This window comes from Lonchura striata, chromosome 2, assembly GCF_046129695.1.
Source record: "Lonchura striata isolate bLonStr1 chromosome 2, bLonStr1.mat, whole genome shotgun sequence".
Classification (NCBI taxonomy): domain Eukaryota; kingdom Metazoa; phylum Chordata; class Aves; order Passeriformes; family Estrildidae; genus Lonchura; species Lonchura striata.
Genome location: NC_134604.1, coordinates 60,246,248 through 60,268,980, shown reverse-complemented (window position 1 = coordinate 60,268,980; position 22,733 = coordinate 60,246,248). Strand labels below are relative to the sequence as shown.

General features: G+C 40.6%; 1 protein-coding gene across 9 annotated transcripts in view; it reads left to right on the top strand.

The window, feature by feature from the left end:
- ENOX1 (ecto-NOX disulfide-thiol exchanger 1) overlaps positions 1–22,733 on the top strand; it is a 364,143-nt gene that overhangs the window by 140,904 nt on the left and 200,506 nt on the right. For 2 of the 9 annotated variants that reach the window (XM_021530838.3, XM_021530836.3), the window contains exon 1: positions 11,415–11,670. The exons of 6 other annotated variants lie outside the window; for them this stretch is intronic. The gene's annotated coding sequence lies outside the window, so the exon portion shown is untranslated. Of the gene's footprint in view, positions 1–11,414; positions 11,671–12,047; positions 12,271–22,733 lie in introns of those variants that run through there. One more of the 9 variants, XM_021530840.2, reaches the window with a different exon arrangement.

The window sequence follows — 22,733 nt, the reverse complement described above, 5'->3', positions numbered from 1 at the left end:
TTTAAGCTCAATTTAATCTGCTGTGACACTAGTAACATTTGTTGGTGACTTAGGGGAGAGGATGTTTGCAGTGGTGTGTGGGATCATGGATGTCATCTGATTTTAAGGCCTGTGTCTTGCATGATTCTTTTCATGATGCTGACAGGGAGTTTTTTACTGAAGCACAGAAATCCCAGTAATGCACAATTTGTCATTTGCATGCTTTAGTCCAGTGTCGCTGATGCAGTATATGTTTTCTATTATTGCTCAGTGATAACTGAACAACTCCTGTTCTATGATACATGTCAATGAAAACTAGATAGAGGACACCAAACAAATTTTCTCATTAATTCTTGCCAGAGTATCTGTCCTATAAGAAACACAATTAAACCCATTCCTAATCCCTGAGCTATGCATTCTGCAGGGCTGATGCAATTTCAGCTGATAACATAAATGGATTGTAATGAAATTCACATGTAGTCAAGGCAGGGCTTTCTGCTTTATAAACAAAGATAATGTTTTGGTGGCGCAGTGTTTTAGGGAGATGCTTGGGAGATGCTAATATTTTTTCTTTAATATACTATTTCTACATTGCTTTTTTACATTTCTTTTCTGCCCTACACTTCTGCAACTTTGCAAATAGATGTGGGCTTCACTCTCAACCCTGACATTTTCATTTTTTTAAACCTAAGACTCAGCAGCATTTGGCTTTGTCCTTAGTGTTAAAGAAAAAGAAAAAAAAAAAAAAAAAGAAGGAAAATGAAACCTAAACCAAATCCAGGATGAAGTCTTATAAATTCTTTTTAATGTATTATTTCAAATAGAAGAGTCAGATGTCATAATGTGGAATTATTTTTCTTAAACTCTGACAGCTTTACATGTAAGGGAAGAATTCATTCTGCTAGACTTGGCCTATGCCATTTCATTTAGCAAGCTAGCAAAAGCAAGTGCATATGGTTGGTTTATGCATGCACACATTTTGATGACTGGATGATGTAATTTATTTGCTATACTGCTTTTGGTAAAATGTGTGTTTGTTGTACTGCTTTTGATATTTTGATTGGATTTGATCTTTTGTTAACATGAAAAAGTGGAAAGAGTAGGTAATGCTCTTAGTTCTGTTTTGGAACTGATATGCTGTCTCTGTTTTGAGTTGCTCTGGGGGAATTAATTTGTGTCTGCTGGAACTGAACCCAAAAGTATCTTTTAAATTACACCAGTACATCACCTGTTCTTTGCTAGCTGGAGTCCCAGCAGGACTTGGCATGGTGTGTCCGTCTGGCTGTAGCTCAGACACCACTACTCTGGGAATCTCCTCAGTGCTTCTGGTGGGGCACTCTCTCCTAAGGGCATCCCTGTTCCATTACCCAGTAGCCTTTAGTTACTCTAGTGAAATGGAATAGGAATCTGATGTAGGTATCTTCTGAGAAGAAACAAACAGTTTTTCACATCTCCTTCTGTCTACATCTCTCTTTTGGGATCCGCCATAAGGACAATAAAGGTGACTTTTCAGAGGAATCTTGCTCTCTCAAAAAAGTGAACCCAGTTCAGGCACTCTGAATAAAGGTGGCAGGAGTCCTTAACTGAAGGCCATTTTCCAAGGTAAAGGTAACAAATATAAACATGAAAGGCCAAGCATGACTTAAACCAAACAACAGCAACAACAAAAAAAAAACCAAAAACACATGCAAGACCCAGGAGACTGTCAGATTGCAAAAAGTCCTTATCTTTTGAGTCCATGCTCATGAACCAGCCAATTACGTTGAAAAATATACAGCCCAGAAACTTACTATTATCAATACCATGGGCTTTAGTCTACTGAAATAGATAGCAGCATCACAGATTTACCCAATGATCAGGTCTTAAACTGGTTTAGTACTTTGGTAAGGATAGGCTGGAACCTCTATTCCATACTTGAAAAACAGAGTTGAAATTAATGTGTAAAACTGTAACTAAGTTAACAGGGGCCCCAAACAATGTTAACAAGATCCATATAGTCCCAGGGAGGCACATTAAAACCCTGAGGTGCAAAGGCTGACAGAATGGGACCTTTCCTGTGTATTTAGAAGTCTGTTACATTTTGATGGATTTTTTTAATTGACAAAAGGAAGAGAGATAATTGCATCAGAAAAAGCCATTTATTGTCAAGCTGGGCAGCACAGGGGGTACATGATAAAGGGTCAGGATTGCAGCTCTGGCATGCCAGACCTATCCAGGGTGGTCACTGCATGCTTGGAGCCAGGACCATGCCACCGTGCTACAGTTGTGGTAGGGGCTTTTAAAAACCACACTCAGCAAACTCTGCTCCCCAGTGTCATCTCTCCCAGACAAAACCGTGTGAGCTTGGGCATGGATAATAAATGCATCATTCACTGAGACATTCAAAATAGGACTTAGCCATTCTGCAGCTGATTGCATAGGGACTGGATGTGAACACAGACATGGATCCTGCTGACAGGCTTGAATTATACAAGGTAAGACTCAGCAAAGCCTGGAATTCTTCTGGTTTTAGTCAGTGGTTCACAAAATGCTGAGAGCAGGTGTGTAATTGAAAACACATGATCTAGTATAGTGAGTACAGAGGTCCTGTTCTCCAGAAATTACTTGTGTCTGGGGAGGAAAACCAGCGAAGAGCTGCATTTCCCTCCTTACTGACACAGCAGCCTGGGCAGGACACAAACTAAATGTGACACAATTGCAAAGAGCAAACCACCATCCCTGCCCGAGGTTGTTCCAGTCTGCATGAACAGTTGCAATTCCCTCTCCAGCACATTTCCAGGGCAGAGGCATTGCCTTGCTGGTGCAAGGCACATGATAGCAGGGACTGAATTAACCCAAGCATTTCTTCTGTCTCTGCTGGTCCCTTTCAGTCAGGTTCAAGCTGCTTCCCCACGCACGCCTCACCAGAGCTGAGGAGCTGTCCACAGAGCTCTGCCTGTGGTCTTGCATCCCCTAGGAATCCAGCCATAATTTCAAATGTCTCTGAAAGGTTTTTCTGGATGAAAAAGGTGGTACAGTTTTATCTGCTTTGCAGGAGTTTGTATTTTTTGTAAGAATCATTTTCTTTTAGTATCTTCTTATTTTTCGTCCCACTCTTCTCTATCCCCTATTCCTGCCTAAGCTGAAAGAGGAACATTGTATCTGAGTTCTACTCTGCAGAGCATGGATTTGAAATTAGCAGAATGAGTTAGTCCATTCCTAGTTTATGAAAAACTGTTTTTCTGGGACTGATAAGGAAACCAATTAAAAACCATGAAGTCTATTTTCATAATAATGCTAAATGGGGTACTTCATAAATTGAAGATTCACCATGCAAAGAAAAAGTGACTTATTTTAGTTTAGTAAAATGAGTCCAGAATTCTTTAAAGAGTAGGGTAGTAACATTTTTTTCCACTTGTTTTGAAATTCATCCTTAATTCTTGCTCCTTATTTAAACAAACTTCCTGCACATAGCTAGGAGGCAGTGCAACAGCTGTTCTGTGGACTGAAAGCAATGGGATATTACTTCAGGACATGGCAGAAGAGGGTCAATTGTATGCAGTGAACAAATAATTTATTAGGTTGGCCTCATTTCTTCTTTGTCATTTGTCTGTGAACAGAACATAATTTCAGCAGTGTTGTTTGTTTTTTGGAGTTTGACACATGGAAACATAAATAAACAAATGTGACTGCTGAATTTCTCATGAACTTTAATCGCTTATCCAACTAAATATTCAAACATATTGATTTTGCTCTTTTAATTGGATATGTGGTACTGGTTTCAGTCTCCTAGATGAATAGGAGTTACTGACCTCTGGGATAAATTAATGTGCAAAAATCAAAATGTATTTTCTATAAGATGTCTGCTGAATCATTTTAGAATTCCAGTCACATAATTATTTTTCAAAGATTTGGGGAACAGGAAGCAGACTGGAACGAAATCAGCAAAATAAAAAAAAAAGGTCCAAATAAGTTTATTTCCCCACTTTAGACAAATGTGTGAAGAAAGTTAGTTATTTTGACAATTTCTATTAGGGATTTAGCCATTTTAGCAGATATGATCACAGCTTTACAGGAGTCTTAAAGTTAAAAACAAGAGAGCTTTATTGATGCTGTCTGTAAGCAGTATTATAACTTTCACGCCTGTCTAAATGCAGTGTGCATAATAAGTGCCTACTCTCCTAGCAATAAATATGGCTTAGTAAAATTTATATTTTGATATGCATGGAAGTAAATAAGCAGAAGATTGGGTGAACTGAAATGTGTAAACTTTTCTACCTGAAGGAACTGAATTACTGAAATGCAAAACTAGTTACCTGCTTCATTAAGAACTATGAGTACAGACGATTTCTATGGAAAAAAAGTGATGGGAAGCCATTGGCTGGAGAGTGATTGCAGAGATAGTGTTGTTGCTAATTGACTTGTTCAGGATGTACACAAAATTGGATTTGCCAATCATATGTGCTTTTTGTAAATGATAACATTATGGCAATTAAAGGACAAATCACTTTTCCATGATGTTGCTGTATTAACTTAAAGTGATCATCTGGGTTTAATTCAGATCTAAGAAGAAACAATTCATTTTAAAGTGTTACCTTTCAAGTCTTATTTCTTCGTGCGCGCGCTGAGTGTTTTTTTCTGCTATATATTGACGGTTCTCATGCTCAGACTGCTGATCCTAAGGGTGTTCATATAAACAGATGTTCCTCATATCCTGTCTGGGTTATTTTTTTCCCCTTCTTTATAGAAGTCATAATTCTACTGTATGTAGTGCTATAGACATTTTCATGGTAGAAAGCCACAGTGTCTTTCATAAATGCTGTTTCCCATGACAGACCAAAAAGCGTGCGGATCCCGTGGTGATGGATGTTCATTGGAGGCAGCCTGGGCTGCAACAGGAGAAAACAGATACACAAGACACCAAGGCAGTGTCTCACTTGGGCAGGACATAGTTAACCTTAGGGGGAAACAGGGGAAAATGTAAAAATGAACTTACTAAGAGATATTTTACTAAGTAGGTAGGTGAGAAAACGGAAATTATTTTCTGTAAAGGTTTTGGTTTGTTTTTTGGGTTTTTTTACTGTCACTTCAGTTATTTCACTTCCAATCAATTTGCTGAATTTCCTCTGCACACAGAACAATTATTTTTCTCATATCTACATGACAGACTAGAAGGGCTTAGCTAAAAGGGAGGCTTCTCCTTGGCTTCAGACACTGAGGGTCTGCTGTGTAGGTTAGCACTGAGAAGCTCACACTAATAGCTGTGGGAAGAAGGGGTCTGAAAATTCCAAATCAAGAGATCACTCATATTGAACAAGAATCATAGAACTCTCTCCTTGAAAGTGGGCTGAGGATTTATGGATTTTTGGAGAACTTTTTTTACTCTTGCAGCAGGTGGAGGAGTGATGGATTTTGTTTTAATCCAGCCCTGTAGGATGAGAAAAAATGGAGCTATGTTGAACTGGATACGGAAAAAAAAATTCTCTGAGTTTGCTACAAATAGATAAAATGCATCTCACAGTTTGTAAAAATTACAGTGAAAAATGAACTACAACATGGAGACAGCATGACTTCTGTTTATAAATATTTGTATTTCTTGCTGAGAATTCCTTCAGCTGAGTAGATGCCTTTCTGAAGATTAGAAAATCTGACATCAAAAAAGTTAATTTAATGGATTAAATGTACAAGAATTAAATTCTTCTTCATACAGGACAGAGTGGAATTGCCCATTGGACAGCTCTTCATGCAATGTCCATGTTATTCTTGAGCCTGGTGCCCTCTGAACCCATGCTCATAAGCTGACACTGTATTTTGCAAACTAGTCATTAACACTTGCCTTTGTCACCCTGGATGAGTGAGCCATACACTGAGCTAAGCTGGCTGCAAGTTTTCACAAGCCTATTTATTTCAGTAAGAAAGGTTTGCAAACAGAGGAGGGGGAAAAAACCCCAAAAATATTAACATGGTATCATTTTTCTGAACTGTTGACCAAGCCACATGTTCTGATCTTCAGTAATATTTTCACCCACTTTTCATTCATTTTCCCTTCTTCCTTCATCCTTCTCCCATTTTTATGCTAAGCCCCCCCAACAGGCTCCTTCTCCCTTCTTCCTATAGCTTCTGTGCATTCTCCTTCTGATATTCTCCTCCTAAACATTAACTATTTCCTCAAGTAAATATTTAGTAGGATGTTACAGAAACTAAGCAGCATAGACTATAATATATCCAGTGCTTTACACTGTGTGTCAAAGCTGGTTGCAGATAGCTGTTAAAATCACTTGCCTTCCATATCTTACCTCCACTGGAATAGATGGCAGTGGTTTCATTTGCTTTGATGAGGGGATACCTGATTATTTCCCTGTTTTCAAATATGCCCAGGGGTCACCGCAGGAGGCATCATCCAGAAAGGTCTGGATTCTGTCCCAAGCCCTGAGCACACCCCTGGGTGTTTCAGTAGGATATGAAAGAGAAAGTTCAGCTACCCAGAAATCCTCTCTATAAATAGTGGTGAGGGAACTACGGGGTGCTGTGCTGTGTTAAAAGATGCCACTTCAATGGGGAAAATGCAGTGAGAGAGGAGCCAATCTTTTTGAAAACCTGTGTTTGGAGGTGCTGAGCACCTGAGAGCATGATGCTGAGTAGTGAATTGCTTTATCAATATTTTGATGGAGATGAAACCTCCATGGAAGGAGAAAAGTATAGAGTAGAGGTAGCTTTGTGCCTCTCTGGTTTATTTTGAAGTATTTCTAGTCATTCTAACAATCTCACCATCTCCTGGCCTGGTGTGTGCCTGTCAGCACACAGTGAGATGGTGTGTGCTGACAATCTTTGTGCTTCAGCAAGGTCAAGCCATTGAAGCCATAGCTGATCAGTTGTATTGTCAGCTCTCAGAGTAAGGGGGACCTGATGAGGATCCTGTGCAGCTGTCTCAAGGCAAAGTGAGTTCAGGGCCCACAGGGAGCATTATCTTCAGTTGAATTTTGAAATATTTGTTTCTGTTCAGGAGTTTATCTTAATGTGGTTGAATTGTATCTTCATCCTGAGCTAGCAACATCTACTGGGCTGAATAGAAGACTCTTGATTGTTCTGAGCAACTTATCTGTATTTGTTCTCTTCAAAAATGTTTTGTTATCAGAGTCACTTCTTAGAACTGAACAACACCAGGCAAGGGAGCCAGTGTGCACTTTGCTGAAGGAATGGTGATTCTTGCTTGTACTTCTTAGACCTAGAGGGTCCAGTGGTCACTGACAAATGTATGCAATCCCCTTCTGCACTGGGCAGGCATTGTTATCCCTGTTCTTGAATAAGAAAATAAAAATTTGTGAATTCTAAGTGGCTTTCCAAGCTGTAGACATTCCATAATGCTGTTATGTCTGTACTGTAAGATCTGGCTCACCCCTTGAATTGATATGTTCGGACTGGCATTCCAAAGCTGAAGGAACAACTAGGACCTTCCAGAGATAAGAAAATTACATAGGCTCATAAAATATTTAGTTTTACATTTAACACATGAAAACACTGTGTATTCCTATTACTTGACACAAGCAAGATGTCATATGTAGGGAATAAATCACTGACAAAATTACTTTTTTTTTTGTTGAATTTTGGATTTTCACTTCAGAAGACACTTTTACTTTAAGGTTACAATATAACTTTTTCTGATATATATATCTTGGGGTTCAATCACTGTTTTCCTTTTTGACATGCTTGCCTATCACCCTCTCCCAATGATGCCACAGTGTTTATCTTCTGAAGCTTGTTCTCAACTTGTGAAAAAATGTTTTTGTGTATATAATGGATATGATCTCTCTTTGAAATCTGTGCTACTCATTACACATAGAGCAGATTGCAGAGGAGGTGGAGATGGAAAATGTGGTGCCAGTGAGCTCCCTCCTCACTAGGCTCTAGGCCTGTAGGTGACCCTTTCCACCCTGATCTTGCCTGAGAGCAAACGGTGCCAGCACAGGGACTGGACCTGTCCAGGGAAAAGGCACAGGTCCATTCCAGTCTAATGAGGAAGAGGAGGTCAGGGACACATTCTCACAGGTTTTAGTAAGTAGGAAACATTGTCAATGTGTTACCATTATCATCCTCTTCACTTCTGGCTACTACGTTTTGCAGTAGGCTCATCCCAAGTCTATTATATATTTTCACATTTTTGTGACACCTCTAAAGGAAAACTGACTTGTCTCTTTTCTCCTTTGGAGAAAAATTCAGAAAACACTGTGCACAAAAACATGTCCAAGATTATATTCTTCTGCATAATTTTCAGCAATCTGCAGATTTGTCACGTGGTGTCTGTTAAAGCCTGCATTCAAAACATTTCTCCAGATAGCATGCTCAGGTTGCAATATAGTTAAACACTAACTAAAAATTAAGAACATTTTGAATATCTGTTTGAGAAATTTAATTATGTAATGATTTGGAATTTGTAGGCTTCAGTATGTGTAAGAATGCTACTTAATTTCCTGGAAATGCTATTAGACTTAAGCTGTGATCATCTGGAATATTTTATTCATAATCATGTGGCACTCAGTGCCCATAATTAACAATTGTGTGTCAATTTGTCAAGCACCATAAAAGACAAATGGGAAGGCAAACTGTACTCTCACTTTTTCTTTTTCAGCAAATATTTTTCATTATAAATCCCATTTTCTAGAGGAGTTTTGAGATTACTTTGGTATTTTAGTCATTTAAAAACAAGCAGTAGCTGGTTTGCAATTCATGCATTCCTGACTAGAAATGCTTCTGGATACAGTATTGCAGTTTATCTTACTGTTTGTCAATAACAGAGAGGAATGTTCCTTCTGTGAGCTGTCAGAAATATCTGGCAGGTAACTAAATTGTCCTTTTCAGTTTTGGATAGATGCTGATCTGCTGTCCTGCCTTTGCTCCTGGCCTGTCACACACAGTGTTGCAAGGTGCTCAACTCCTCAGAAAATCATGGTCTGCTCCCTTTATCTTCCTTTTCTCTTTCATGTCTCAGTTCATTCCCAGTGATGGTAACTATGTTAGTGAGGGTAGGATATGATAATTTTATTAATTTCTGAGTACCTTGACAGTAAATTACCATCAAGCATCTGAAGGATGATAATTAAAATGAACAAACAAAATCAATCAATGGTTCCAGCACCAGTTGCACACTCCCTGGTAGTGGCTGTCACCACACCACTTTTTTTCAGAAGGTAAAAAAACTCCTGTGCGGACAGAAATCAGATTTCAACAGAAATAAGTATTGGTAGGGTTAAGGCATTTATTCTAATACACTTCATTAGAGAGTTTGGATTCCAGTCCTACCCACTGAATATGCCCATCTCAATACCCATCTGTGGTTTCTGTAGGGAACAGGTTTCTAAGCAGATTTTAGCAATTTTCTGTATTCATTTTGTATGCCCATCATTTTTTTTTGTCAGAAATCCCAGTACATAAATGGTGTTTTAGAAGCAGGGGTTCATTTTTCCTTATTTATAGAGGGTAACACTCCTATAGTACCTATACACATAATAAATGCAAACAAACAAACACAGAAAAATTCTGAAAATGATGAAAATTTAGTAGCTTGTGCATTTTTCCAGCATTGTGGGAATTTGGTTTCTTGGCTTTTTGGTTTTTTTTTTCAATTTGTTTTTCTTACCTACTTGTGTTCATTGGTTATCCCATAAAACCTCCAATCACAGCTGTTGCTGGTCACCAGGCACAGTGCCAGTAGATGGAAAGACTGACATTTCTACTTCCACAGACAAGACTAATATCATGCTAATTGTGCCTGGTAACCCTCTGTAACTATTTTTCATGCCTATAGAACAATGAAAATATGGAATAACATAGTAAGTCACTACATTAAATCGTAGTAGTAGAAGACCAAGGGATTTATGTGGGTAACCTGGGATTTGGTTTATTACATTTAAGTTTTAAGTATGACCTGTAGTCACTTGCTGGAGCAGAAAGCAAATGCAACAGAAGAGGCAGGAGGATGTGAGCAAATTATTCTTGACTGTGAAATGGTTCACCTCAACTCTGTTTTGAAAGAGACCCTTGCTGGGCATGGAGTAACCATGATTGCAAGGGTCTCTCTGACTTTAGGAGCCTTTTGAAAATGCTGTTACATAAATGCCACATATTGGCTCAGTCTGTGAATCCTTTTCTCACTAGGAACTGTGCTAAAACTTCTAAGAGGTTTATGAGACGGGTATTAGACAGAAATATTTTTTCTAAATGGGATTAAGTCCAAGATTCAGTCTTTAAAGTTTCCTTATATTCCTTAAACTACCACAGTCCATTTCCCATGTGTCTAAACCCACATTTATTTTCTTAACACTCTTTTTTAAAATTATTGGTGCAAACTTGACTTTTCTTATTGATCTCTTTTTTTTTGATCCTTCTGGTGTACTTCCCCTTCTATTTCAAATGTCTTTGAATTTCTACTCTCTCTTTTGCTTTTCACATAGAATTTAAATGCTCTGCCAACAAAGCACTGAAGTAAAAGCTTATGTTTTGATGTGATGATTTTCCCCAGTGCATTTGACCCACCATTCACAATAAAGCCTTACTCCTTGCTGGATGACTCATATCAGAAAATAACTTTTGTAATGGATGTGTTTTGTGTAAATATCCAATGCCACCTCCCTGTTGAAGAGATCAGTTGTTTATGAGAGAACACTGGCCTAAATCTTTCAATAGGTAAGCTTGTCAATGTAGTACTGCAGTTAAGATTTAAACAATTTTGCCTTGAAATCTTCATTTGGAGCATCCCCCACTGCCACTGTAATCACATCTCTTTTTATGCTTCTGGTGATGGGTCCATGTGATTGAGGTGGATCTTAGGAGAGCTGTGCAGTTATAGATATTGAAGATGAACTTCAGAATGTTCTAGTTTAAACACAGGCCAGGATGGTCGCTGTGGAGTGCCATAAAGATCTGGCAGCAAGGCAGATGACCACATAGCGGTTTCATTCCACCTCACAGTGTAAGTGGACTTAATTGTGTAAAATACAAATAGCACTTACCAAGACCCTCTGATATGGGGGTTTTCCCCCTGTACTGAGAAAAAAACAACTTTCTCTTTGCCTAAATTTAGGAAAGGACATTGGAGACTAGGTTTTAGCATCTTCTTTCAGAAGTGAGATGAAAGAACAGATTTAGGCTAGAGGGCTTGAACCCACTCCTGGCACACAGAGTTCAGGAACATACAGTCTCTTGACAGAGGCATAATCTTAGAAGTGTTTGAGGTCTTTTCCTTCTACTTTTCCCATTGGAAGGCTGATTCCAAACCAAATTAATGACTAGGAACTTTGTTTGAATTCCTAGCCTAAATAACCATGAACAACCTTTATCCATTTGTTTTGTGACACCATTACCTTTTATCTTCAATAGTTCTTTATTAATAATTAATAGGGTATTAATTAATATTTAATAGAGAGCAAACACATCCTCCCTTACCTTTCCCCTTAGCAATTTCACTTCATTTTGCTAGACTAAACAATCTAAGCTCCTCTAATCTCCCTTGAAGAAAAAAAGCTCTCTCCAAAATTACTTTTGCAGACATTTTCTACACCTGGTTTACTGTCTATTTTCATTTTATGACAATGGCCAAACTCCAGCTTGCAAAATGCATGTGGCTCATAAGCTCTTACAATGTGTCTCTTTTGCTGATTATTCACTGTTAGAGCTGCTACCCAAAATGCAAGAGAAGTGTATTGCCAGCACTGCAAGGTAAGAAAATGGAATAAATAGGCACAGGATCAATGTACAATGCTCTGGTACATATGGTGCTTCTAGTATGAAGAAGCAGCTTGCAGCTCTTCTGTGTATTCCACTGTGTTGGCAGGAGGTCTGGACCAAGGATCCAGGAATGAGTTAGGACATGGAATTTCACTGGGGAAATGTGCAGAAATGTGGAGGCTGATAAGGTGGGAGCAATAATTTTTAGGGCGGTGCAGGGCACAAAAAGCAAAGGCGAGGACTTTGGGCTCCAACCATTTTGCAATTGGCTTAGGGAGCATTGCTTAGATGAAGTGTTAATGCAGGTGGTCTAGAGCCCAGCTTAGCTTTACCACCCTAGGATGTGTCTCTGTGGCAGGCTGCAGTAACACCTGAACTGTGTGAGCACACTAGCCACGGTGCTGGAAGGCTGCTTTATCATGATATTCCACCTGGGCTGATTAGCCCTTCTCACATAGCCGGGCTGCTCCCAGCATCAAGGCTGGCACTTATGGTCAGCCTGACTTTGGAGATCATGGCCAAGCATTGTAGGCTTAGACGATTGGCATATAAACAGCAGAAAAATCTCCCAGACTCTGGAGTGTTTGTCAGGTACGTAAATATCTCAGATTATTTTTCCCTAAATTATCCCTATGGGAATCGTTTATGCAGCAGTTTTATAACTAGTTTTTGCATAAAATATAGTCCTGGTACTCAGGTTATCTTTTATGTAGTCAAACATTTTATTGTTTGCATGCTAATCTAAACTCTTCATCACTGCTGAATGCCTTCAGCAGCCGTAGTCTGGTTTTCCTATGGTTCTTTGCTTTGGAAAAGAAAATGGATGTGTCTGCTTCTCTTAATCATAAATTCAGTCTCCTGTTTCTTTGTTATAATTCTTTTGATGTGAACAAAACTCCAAATCCATTTTTTGTGAAACTTAAGAAGCTAGTATGTTTAAGAATGCATATGTGCTAAAAATGAACCATCTTCATCTGGATGCTTAGTAAAAGCTGGGGCAATGTCTGTGTTGAAAGATTTCTTTCAGTTTTAATACTTTACTCTTGATTGTGCCCGAGATACCATTTCCAGCCTTGAAGTAAGTACAGGATTTATTGTTCCAAAGTGGTACGGTGATCAGTTCAGACCTCCAGTTTACTTTTTTCAAGAGCCTCTTTTTAATGTCTGATAGAAAAGTATAACCATGGTAGAAGAGCCCAGATGACAAAGGGAGTCTGAGTAACCTTGTATTTCCATTTTGCTGGAGTATGTTGGGGTGTACCAAAGGTTAGGATGTAAGTCTGTCTCACTGAAGAGTTGGTAAAGTCATGGCAATGAAGAATAATACTCTGGTATAATGCACACCCACCCTATAATGTGAGGGCTAAAAAAAAAATCTCCACGTGCTTAACATGCAGCTCTCATTTTGTCTGCATATCTATATATGTGCTGTATGTATAGCAGTGCTCATTCCTGCGGCTTTGTCAGCCTAGATATTCAAACTCAATTGCCACTGCTTGCATTTGATTACAGCTCTCAAACTAACCTGTGCTTAATTTACCACCGTTGAAGCTTCCATGCCCTCAGGGTTAGGAATGGCTGGCTGCTTCTTGGCCAGTGAGAAGTGAGATCCTTGCACCCACAGACCTCAGCTCTTAGGGTGAAAGGATTAAGATCATTGATACAGCCTCACTGTGGTTTGGACCCAATTTCTACTGAGTCAGTTGTAGATAAAAGATAATGATGCTGAAGATAAAATAATAGCAATTTTCATATGCAGGCTACAATGAGCAGGGCAAGTGCCCTCCCATGCAGAGGCTCTGCCCAAGGAATGCCTTGAGGAGTAAGGAAGGGACTTCACTGTGGCACAAGACACCTTTGGGGCCATAAACCTCTGCCACAGCAGCATTTTATAGCCCAGTAGTAATCCAAAACCAAAGTCTATCTGCACCTCTAATTTGTTTTTTTCCCATATTTTCCTCTTTTTTTTCTTCCTACCAAGATTAAATTCAACATTAAAAAAAAAATGAAGTCTCTGCAGTAGAATGATACCTGGAACAATATTTGGTTCAAATAAATAATATGCATTTTTACTCATAGTCTGAAGTGTCCTAGTTTGTGTGATGGATTAATCACTGTTTCCTTGTGAACTGTGTCATCACTTTCAAAATGATATCTTAGTTTCTATGGAGTGGCTGAAGCCATAGACATCTGCCTTATTAACTGCTTGTTCATATCAGCTCTATGAAACTATGATGTTTTAGTTAGTGGTAATGGTTAAAGAAGGTGGAGAAAAAAATTCCCAGGAGGTCACAGTTTATATGAAATAACAACTTCCATCAAAATGCAGTTGTCAGTTCTAAGCTGTGTGTCGCTGGTTTGTGTCTGGGGTTTGTTGAATAAAGTAATCAGGGTCACAGTTAATCAGGACATACCTCATTCTCCCTCAAATCAAGGGGGAAGCCCAGTGGTGTCAAATACAGAATATTATTTCAGCTGTCGCCTGTATATAAAAAAAGAGCTGGGAGCAATAGTTACTAGCATTAGTGACACTCTGCCAACATATGCAGCGTTTTGGGCTCTATTATAAATAGGAAAAAATCACAGTTCATGAAATGTAGGGACCAAATTTCTTTATAATAATTCATCCATTTGTCATATTTATTTTAAGATGTAAATGACCACATTGCAAAACTGGATAATTTCAGATTAGGATAATTACCATGTGGGTGTTAAGAGGTGGGGAGAAAAATGGGGCTTTTGCAACCTCTTCCCATATACACCTTTGACAGGAGAAAGGAAAAGGGAAACACCCCCAAAGAGAGAGGAATGGGGAATGGGGAATGGGGGATGGGGGATGGGGGATAGGGGATGGGGGAAAGGGGAAAGGAGAAATGAGAGGAGAGGAGAGGAGAGGAGAGGAGAGGAGAGGAGAGGAGAGGAGAGGAGAGGAGAGGAGAGGAGAGGAGAGGAGAGGAGAGGAGAGGAGAGGAGAGGAGAGGAGAGGAGAGGAGAGGAGAGGAGAGGAGAGGAGAGGAGAGGAGAGGAGAGGAGAGGAGAGGAGAGGAGAGGAGAGGAGAGGAGAGGAGAGGAGAGGAGAGGAGAGGAGAGGAAAGGAAAGGAAAGGAAAGGAAAGGAAAGGAAAGGAAAGGAAAGGAAAGGAAAGGAAAGGAAAGGAAAGGAAAGGAAAGGAAAGGAAAGGAAAGGAAAGGAAAGGATAAATACTATTAAATGTTTGCTTTAGTGTAAGTATTTGGTTGTGCTTTCTGAGGTTAATAAATATTGTCCAAACCACAAAATGTACAACTCTGTAAGACAGACTCAAAACACTACAATCAAATCCTCCAGCCTGCTGAGAGTGTTCAGCCTACCATAATTTAGGGTTTGTCATTAATAACTAGCTTTCCAGACATATTTCTTATTCCATCATGTATTAGAAATTTTATTGAAATTGGTCTTAGCATGCTAAAAACATGATCATTTGCTAGGAAATTTTATTGGTCAGGAATAAATACATTGAGAAATAATAATTCTGAATGCTGCAAATCAACTTTAGCCTTTCTGTTACCTTTACAGTTTTCCATCATCTTTGTGTAGGACTGTGATGTGTAAACTCTTTTCTCAGCACAAATTTGGGTTATAAATCTAAGTCTCCAGGAATATCATGTTCCAGCATAAATAAAAATAAATCAATTCTGTTGAGTCAGCTATTTTTTCCCCACTTTAAAATCAACTTCTGATTTTTGATTTATTAGATTATTCAATTGACTAGTGACTGAAAACTAATGCAGGAACCAGCTACACTGGGTCAGGTAAAAAGTTGGCCTAACTCAATACTCAGTCTTCAGCTCTGAAATTAAAGGCTTGTAAAGAGTACAAGAGAACAGGCAGGTATAACTATTTCCAATAAATACTTTGTACTGCTTCACTTCATTGCTCAAAGACTTCCTGAGCCAGAGGTGATAGCACTTGACAGGTTCCTATAATTCCTATGAATCATAGTAATCTGCTTCCTATTAATTGGTCCAGTTAGCTTTTCAGAGTATGTAAACTTCTAACAGTTACAGCTTCCCATGGCAAGGACTTTGTATACACAGTTTACTGATGTGCTGTATGAAGAACCACATCTTTTTGCTGGTTATGTAGCATGTTAGTTTCATGTGATATGCCCCTATTCTTCTCTGTATCTTCAGAGAGGATAAACATTCCTTTCCATCCTCTTCATTCATCTGATGATTCTGTAAACGTCTGTCACATCCTATCCTTAGTCATTGCTTTTCCAGGCTGAAAATAACTAACTCTGTGTAGTCACAGAGTTAACTCATGCTATTGAGTGTATTTGCCACCTTCCTATTGGTCTATTAAATTTTTCCACATCTTTTTGGGTAGAGAAACCAGGAGATAAGGGTGGAGCTTTTGCAATGAGAGAATTATACTTCTTTTGTTTTTGCTTCCTCTCCTAGTAATTTGATTTATTATTCTGGCTTAACACCATCTAGGTACTACACAGCTGCTCACTCGCTTTCCCCTGGTGGGATGGGAAAGAGAATCGTAATAGTAAAGTGGGAAACCTCTAGGGTTGTCTTCAACAGGTAAAGCAAAAGCCACACACAAAAGCAAAGCAGAACAAGGATTTCATTCATCATGTCCCGGCAGGCAGGCAGGTGTTCAGTCATCTCCAGGAAAACTGGGCTCAATCATACATAAAGTGACTGGGAAAACAAATACTGTACCTCTGAAGGACCTCCTACTTCCCCCAGCTTTACATGCCGAGCGTGATGCCATATGGTCTGGAGTTTCCCTTTGGTCAGATAGAATTGTTTTAGATTTTTTTTGGTCACAAATCCAAAACACAGTCCCATACCAGCTAAAGTGAAGAAAATTATCCCAGCAAAGCCCAGCACATTTACTTTCATGAGGACTGAGCTGAGCTGTTTGAAGGGCTGACTGTTGACTGTTTCAGACTGTATCTGAAATTTCATTTGTGCCTGATAATAGCCTACCGCAGGCTTCATCACCTGTGTACAAAGTCATGGTTGTTGGCTTTTTCCACATGTCCAGGACCCTCAAATTGCATGTTTTCAATTTTACCTGCTATTTAATTGCTTGAGCTACAAATAATGCACCGATATTGGTGGTGTAGGAGCAGGAGGGTGCTCTTGGAGCAAATCTGGTTGTCTCTACTTACCATGTATTTGTACATACAGATGAATTTGGTTCCTTTCAGACCAAAAGACAAGCTCCCAAAGTTCAGCTTAGGTGTCCTATTCGCAGACACTGGAACCATGGAAGTAGACTGGAATGAGTCCGAATTAAATTAAAAAAAGGAAGAATGAAAACTATTATTCATGTGTGGTCTTCATCAGCAACTGTTTCACTGTACACATCTGCTCCTGTTGATCCTTGATTCTTCCTATTTTTAACATGACTTCAAATCTTACTGCAGTACTTCACCACTTGCCCTTATCTTTACTTCCCTCAGCAAATTAGTGTCATTGACATGGATATTAAAAAATGGCAGGTATTATGCAGTTTAGGTTCAAATGTTAGACCAATATCATTGAGTAGGGATACATTTTTTCCTCTAGATCTTCTTATATGTACCATTTCTTACCAGCTCTTTTCTACTACTGTGCCTGATATTTTGAGTTTTTCTTATTAACTAATTTAAGAAAACTTTTTAAAGTCTTGGCTGTTTTCAGTAATTGTTCTCTGAGCTTTAGTACTCAGGGTAAATAATTCAGTGTCTCTTTTATATTATTATTTTCAGTGGAAGAGAAGCTACCAAAAGTAAGGGAGGGAAGTACGAATTTGAGGGAATGGTAAATTCTTTAAAATTGGCATACTTGATAACTGATTGTTCTGGTTTTAAAGCAAACCAGTGAGACACTCCAAGTCAGAAATACAGTTTATTAGGAAAAGGGAAGAGAAACTAAATACATGCAATAATACAAAAGAAAAAACAGTGGCAGAGTCAGGATAAAACCTGACACCCCTTTGGTCAGTGAGTTGGTAGCAGTCCAAACTGGAATGACTGCAGTTCTCCTGGAGAGGCAGGTGTGGTTCTGTTGGACTGGTGATCCTGTAGAAGGGTGTAGTCTTCCTCTGAAGGGCCAGTGGAAAACCCCAGCTGTTCCTCTTGGAAGTCAGTGGAAAGGCTGAGTCTGGTGTCCCAAAAACTCAGTATTATATCCAGTTAGGAATGCTTGGCTCCTCCCTATGGGTGGAGCATCTCACAATGGGATGTTACTGTTCTTATCAGTCATGCAGTGACGTTCAATAGCCCATTATCAGCAGATGTCTCCCCTGAGAGAGGACTGGTTGTGAAAGAGATAAGGAAAACTGCTCTCTTAGCAGAAGACAACTGCCCTACAGATGGCAAATGGAATACATATTACCTTTCAATCTGGGACACTGATCTTCAGCATTTGATTTCAGGGGAAACAAAGACAGGGACTTGAATGAATATGTTTTTGAGGGATGACAAACAAGCTGGTGTAGTTTATATAAATTGTCTCGCTAACCTTGTGGTCAGAGCTGTGGTTATGATATAAAACCTTTTTAACTTGCAGGATTATCACATTTTGCAGTGCATTGTCTTTCTGTTTCAATAGGCAAAAGTTCACTTATTGGCGCATTTGATTGTGGGTCTGAAGGAACCAATTTTCTGCTCCTTTTGAGATGGAAACTCATCTTGCTGGACTTCTATTTATGACCTCTTGACAATGCTTATATTTTATTTAGGAAATTGTTTTCATTACTTCAGTTTGCTCAACCAAAAACCTCCAGGCACTTCATTCAACTCTAGATGCACAGAATAGGATAAATGCATAAATTGATGGAGTTCAATGATTTATGATTAATTTAACCTTCTGCTGTTTTGATGTCTAGTTTTTCCCATCTATCACACTTGTGGTTGAAGTAGTCATGGTGGAGGAGTCAAAAAAGGCATATGAAATGTCCTAGCCATCCATCAATGAAGCAGGGGTCTGAGAACTACTTCCGTGAAACTTCTGATTACTGTGAAGTCATAACTGACCTCATAAATATAACAGGATCTTCTTGTTGTCTGGTCTCTTAAGTATGGTGTGAAATCTACCTTAAGATTAGAAGCAAACAGTCTGACCAGGAGAATTTTTCAGGCAGGTATTTTTTGAATAGTTAAAAGAAAATAAACCTAGCATTGTTATTATATTGAGTAACAGCCTTCCCTTTGTCAAATAACAAACGTGCTTCAAAACTGCAATCTTCTTTGCAGTTGTTCTGCCAAAACTGCTAATAAATTAAATCCTTATTGTTAGGCATATTTATGAAATATTTGTTTCATTCCTGAGCTACATGCCTTTTTTCAGTAAATTTACAGAATTAACATGCTTGTGTTGCATATTCATAAATCTTAAATATCGTTAACTTTGAATCAGAGAATTAAGTGGTAACTCTGATTATTCTTTTATTGTGAGAATGGAACAGGCATCTGTTCATTGAGTTTACAAGATAACATCTGGTGTAGAGGGTGCCAAACAGCCAGCTATTCTGCAAATTGAGTGCCAGAAGATGACTTTTAAAGCAAAGTCTGTTCTGCAAAGACAATGGTGCAATGCTTGGACAGAATTCAGAGGATGTGTGCTGCAAGGGGATCTCAGCCATGCTGTCAGCCAGCAGGAGAAATGCTCCCCTCACGTCTCTTGCTATACAAACAGGGTTAGTCACCTGCTATTCTCTGGGCTTTTGTAGATATTAATAGAGAAGTTGAGCCAGGACTTCACTGATTCTCTGATGCCTTCAAGTGACTGCCACATCTGCCCCACTACCAGGAGTATCAATGGGAGAACTTGTCTGCTTACACCCTGCTTGCATGAGGGGTGGCCCTAGCTTAGTGAGGCAGGGGAAACTGAGTCTGTGTCTGCTGTGTTCTCCTCTCAGTTCACCACAGGGTTTGTGAGGCTTCTGGGTCTCTGACCACTCTGCTTGTCAGAGAGCCGAGTCCTCGGAAGCCGGATAGCGTAATGAAATCTTCCTCTATGAAGGCGGGACGGCACACAGGCGGCTTTATTCCAGGAGGGTTTATTGAGGAACAGCAATTCAGGGAGCGAAGGGAAAACAACCACTCCGGGAGGGAGCTCGCTCTGAGAGCGTCGAACAGGGGGCGGAATCGGGATTATAACGGGGACAAGAGAGGGAGGGTCCAGGCATGAAGCGTTCAGTGAGGGAAGGCTTCGGGGGCAGAGTCAGGGTCGAGTGGCAGGGTTATAACCAATGAGGGTAAGGGGAAAGAGCGGTTTCAGGGAAGGAACCAATGGAGGTATAAAGAACAAAGAATTTTCTAGCACCAAGGGATGACCGACATACTGATTGATAACAGGGGAGGCAGGGAACTACACACCTGTCACCTCCCAGGGTAATTCGGGGGGACAGTTTCCCAAGTCCCCTCCCACATCTCCCCCGTTCTTGTTAATTAAATAAATATTTGCTAAAGTCTTGGTAAGCGTCTTTTTGAAGATGGTTAAGGCAACTGAAATCAGAAGGATAATTATGAAAATCCAAAAGAGTCCTTTTAAAATGGAGGCTGCCCACCCGGGAATGCCCCACTGCATCAATAGTTTGTGGACGGGGTCCACAGCCGAAGTTTCCGTTTTGATGTCCTGTACTTCGGTCCGGATCCGCTGGATGTTGGCTTGGATGGAAGTGCTCCGTGATGTTAAATTGAAGCAACACAATCCTTCGAAGTCCTCGCAGCTGTGGCCATGGGCGAGCAGCAGGAAATCAATAGCCGCTCTGTTTTGTAATGTGGCTTGCCTGGTGGTTTGCTGGTCTGCCAGAAGATCGGAGAGGGCGGCAGACGAGGCGTTGGCATGCTTGCTTATCCAACACTCCAGGTGAGAAAGCTCACCGAGGGCCTTAGCTGCTGCATACCATGGTAAAAAGATGGATACAGCGACCCTCTTTGTTTTTCCCCAATCGTAAATTTCGGAGTCACAATTTTCGTCGAATTGAGCATATGATCTTTTGGTGCGTGCCAATTGTCTTTCTTTTTTCCAATCTAGAATTTGAGTTCTGTTTGGAGTGAGGGTAGCAAGCTTGCCAAGGCTGCATGGGCCTCCCTGGAGCCGAGATGGAATTCCCGACCATACTCTGTCTCCACAGATAAGAAACATCCCCCTGGGCAATGTCTTGGGATGAGTGGATGAAACTGAAATCACCTGGCTAGTATAATTGCACCAGGTTTGGCTGTTATATTTTTTACTGATAGGTGTTACATCTTTCCGGTATGTGTTTTTGGCCAAGTCAATTCCGTGCCAATTTTGACTTGGCCTCCTATAATAGAATTTGACACAATATCTAGCTGTGGAGGACCCCAGTAAGTCTAATTCTTGGGGTTCCTCTTTGCTGTTGGGCAAAATTTTGGTCCACTCATCCCAAGTATCGACCGGGTTAGGCCTCCTACCCGTGGTTCGGAGCAGGTCGGAATTGGATACCGGCCAATCATCAGCTACCAAGGGGACCCCTACCAGGCAAGTGGACAGGGGATTGTCCACGTTGCCCATGGCCAGACATAGGTTATCCTGCTGCAAGGACTTTGCCAGCGTGATCCAGACATTTTCTTTCGGCTGTGGTACCACCCAGCCATCTGCTACATGCAGCCACAGGAGGATGGAAAGCGTGGCTGCAACCAGCTGGGCGCAGTGGGACATCTTCTGTTGTTTCTTTTGGGTGAATGATGTTCTGGCAGCCATCCTAGTACTAAAATTAAACAAAACAATATTACCAACATACATTTGGTTCCCTCCCCTCCCCCAGCTCCCCCTTTTGGGTTAAAATAAAAATAACTTTCAGGACGGAGGGGTAAAGGGATGACGGGTTAGGTATGAGGGTAGAGGGAACGGCACAGGAGGGGATGGGGTGGCGGAAGTTGTTAAGTCTTGCAGAGGTAGGTATGTCCTTGTGATGAGGACCCGGGAGACGATGTTGGGTGGTCTTCCGGTCCTCTTCTTTTTTCTCCGTCGCCACGCCACTGCATTATCTGGTGGTGATTGTGATGGGGTCGCTGGGTTGCTCCTCGCTGGGGGGTCCGTGGTAGTGCTCTCTAGGTACGGTTTGACGTATTTTCCAGGAATCCATTTGGGACCCTGGGCTGTGGAAACACAAGCGTACCCTCTCCCCCACGTTATCAGAGGGTACGGCCCTGAGATGATTTTTGATTCTGGGTCTCTGATGAGGACTGGCGGACGCTCTTTCAAAACTGCTCTGGTGTTATTGCAAAAGTGTCTGAGTGCAGGGGGATTCGGCTCTCGGTCAGAACAATTTAAGAAATTAAGAACATAAAGTGCCTTGCATATTCTTTCAACTGGTGTCATGGCCAGAGCCGAATCGTGTTGTTGTTCTAGCAGCCTTTTTAACTCTTTGTGGGAGCGTTCCACTATTGCCTGTCCTGTGGGGTTATGGGGAATGCCGGTGGAATGGGCAATTCCCCATTGTTGTAGAAATTGTGCGAATCTTGTCGAGGTGAATCCAGGCCCATTGTCCGTTTTGATGGCTTTTGGGACTCCTAATGTGGCAAATGCCATGAATAGATGTTTGATGATATCTTTTGTTTTTTCACCAGTGTGGAGTGACGCGAACACGGCCCCAGAAAATGTGTCTATGGACACATGCAGGTATTTCAGGCGGCCAAAAGGATTATAGTGAGTGATGTCTGTTTGCCACAGCTCCAATGCTGCCAACCCTCGGGGGTTTATCCCCGTTGGCAGCGGTGGAAGGGCGAAGGATTGACAGCTTGGGCATGTGGCTAGTATGGCTTTGGCTTGTTCTTTTGATATTTTAAATTGTCGGGCAAGGGCAGGTGCATTTTGATGGAAAAACGCATGGCTGAGCCTTGCCTGTGCAAAGATGTCTGGTAAGGTTAACGAAAGTGCAGGTGCAGAGTAATGAGATGTCATTGCAAGGAGGTCGGCCATCCGGTTCCCCTCTGCAATAGCTCCTGGCAGGTCTGTGTGAGCCCGGACGTGCATAATATAATAGAGTTGCTCTCGGTGGGAGATCAGCCAGATTAATTCTGTGAGCAAATCGAATAACTG